We start from the raw sequence: 2,446 nt of genomic DNA on the forward strand, positions 1-2,446 counted from the left end.
TAAAATGGACTTGAAGCAAGTCAGGATCATGGCAAGAGAGCTTGGGTTAGTGGCAGCTTGCCACATGGCCGTGATGCATCTTTCAAGTATTAAATGCAATACCTAAAAATTGATTTCCAGAAGGTAAAGACCACCATAGTTGTGCAGAAATGGCACAAGCTTAATAGCATATTTATTCAGCTAAAAGTGCATTAAGAAGCTCTATGTAGCCCTATGAAAGAGCATGTATATATCTGGTAGATTTTCAAACTCCTAGAAACCTTTAAAATGCTCGTGCATGAAATAGAGCTTTGAATGGGGGAATCTCATACCTTGATTTCATATGGAATGATTGAACATCTGCTAATTTCTCCGATTGTTGCTCTGTCTCTGGCTTCTATCGACTGTAATATATTCCACCAATTACTGCAGATCCTTGAAAAGAAAGAAGCCCTTTGAGTTAGTAAAAAAGCCTTCCCCATTCAACCCGAAACTGCATATTTGCATTGGCGAAAATATGAATTTGACAAATCAACTCTGCTCTAGATTGCCACGCTCTGAAAATCATTAGCATTATGTCGCTCGTCAGGAAGAGCCTCATCTTTGTCCATTTCGAGAGAGAAAGAAGATGGCGGCACTGCAAATGGTTCTTGGCCAGTTGATTTGAGTTCGTAGGTTTTTTTGGTGTCCACCCTCTCATAATTCAATCCATTATAATTAAGGAGCTTATGATCTTTCCTTGTGAAAAACCCATACAAGGGAAGCAAAACAATGAGCAAAAGAGCCATTTGACAATTGAATTGGAGAGTAGCTATGGCCTTCCCTCTCATGAGAGCCATACCAGCACAACTTATAATGTAGTCGCCCTCGCCCCTTTCCTTCAAAGAGCAACCCTTGGGGATGAAGGTGGTCGTGAAGAACGACAAAGCCATTTGAAAAAACCAAGTGCCTTGTGAGACAAGCGCAACGCTTCATACAAGCGGTAGCAAGACGGAGAAAGGGTAAGTGATCCCTAATGCTGTAGCAATGAAGCAGGCCCCGATGGGCACGAGGAGAAGACTATAATACCGGCCCTCGAGTCCGGCGTCGGCTCTTTGAAGGTAGAAAAGGAGAAATTCCTACCCAAATGCAAAGAGGAGCATGAACTGCAAAAATTCCGACGGCAAAGGCAGGAACCTGGTCTTCTCAGAGACGAGAGCAGAGACGGCGAAGACGAAGAAGATGAGGGCCACAACGCTTCTCTCGAGAGGAACAACGGAGCCAACGCCATCTGCAAGGGTGTGATCATTGTGGGAGGTGACCAATCCACCGATGAAGTGCAAGAGGGAGAGGGTAGAGATGAAGAGGAGCTGGGAAGAATGGAAAGGAGGCGAGGTGAAGGATGAAGTGCGGGATCGCAGGAGGGCTGCCAACATGAAGGCACTCTGCCATAGCCCGATACACAAGAACCTTGATCCGCTAGCAACCATGCCGATCAAGCCCATCGCTGTTGTTGCAGCAGAAACAGCAGAGGGGAAGAAGACAACAAAGACAAGAGTGGAAGAGAAGGAAGAACGAGGATGTTAGACGTTGGAAGAATTACGAGGAAGAATAAGGAAGTTAGACGTTGGAAGAATTACGTTGAAAGGCCTTTCATGAAATGGCAAGTGGCTTCATGAGAGGCCAGATTTTCCTTTTTATGTCACAACGAGTAGCATGACCTGTCTACGACGGGTTAAAGACCCGCTCCGCTGGGTCTCAAAGTGAGATCTTAAAATGTTTGTAATTTCTAGCAATAGAATTTCAAGTTTCAAAATCCTCCACCATAGGCACCACTTGGCTTGGCTCTATGCTCAGTTTTACTGAACTATTCAGTTAGAAGAGCGACCATGTGATGTTGATGGAGAGGCAAAGCATTCGCACAACACCCACCCCCCTTCTTGCACACACACAAATGCTCTCTCTCTCTCTCTCTCTCTCTCTCTCTCTCTCTCTCTCTCTATCTATCTATCTATATATATATATCTCCATTGCAAGTTTGCTAGAATTCTCGGTCAAAGCAAGCAACATCTCAGTTTGTTAAAGGAAAATAAGAGTTCTATGTTGGCAATAATCCATGCACTATCTTAGAACATAATAACGATTAACGCAAAAGGAATGACAACCAAAAAGAGAAATAGCAATTCTATGTTTCTCAACTCGATGGAGCCCATAGCAATATAATAAGACAACTGTTAGGCTCCTAGGCTACCTAATAAAAGCATCGCATGAATGCTCTGCTCGAGTAGGAATAGTGGCTCAAATAGAGAAAGGTCAAGTGGATGATTTAAGAATGTATGGAAGGTCCCCTCATGAAACATGAACTATATATAGCCTATGTTATCCCTCAAAAGTGCTCATAAGTGACCTACTATTTTGGCGATGTGCAATACCTCGAGCTACATGTAGCTTCACTCTAAAGAGTACCCACACTACATCATGCCTAGAG

General features: G+C 43.7%; 1 pseudogene; it reads right to left on the reverse strand.

Moving 5' to 3' along the window:
• Positions 1 to 521: 521 nt before the first annotated feature.
• LOC147880927 (uncharacterized) lies at positions 522 to 1,463 on the reverse strand (annotated as a pseudogene).
• Between the last annotated feature and the right edge of the window lie 983 nt (positions 1,464 to 2,446).

This window comes from Dipteris shenzhenensis, chromosome 31, assembly GCF_047967505.1.
Source record: "Dipteris shenzhenensis isolate YYH24624 ecotype China chromosome 31, Dip_SZ_1.0, whole genome shotgun sequence".
NCBI lineage: Eukaryota > Viridiplantae > Streptophyta > Polypodiopsida > Gleicheniales > Dipteridaceae > Dipteris > Dipteris shenzhenensis.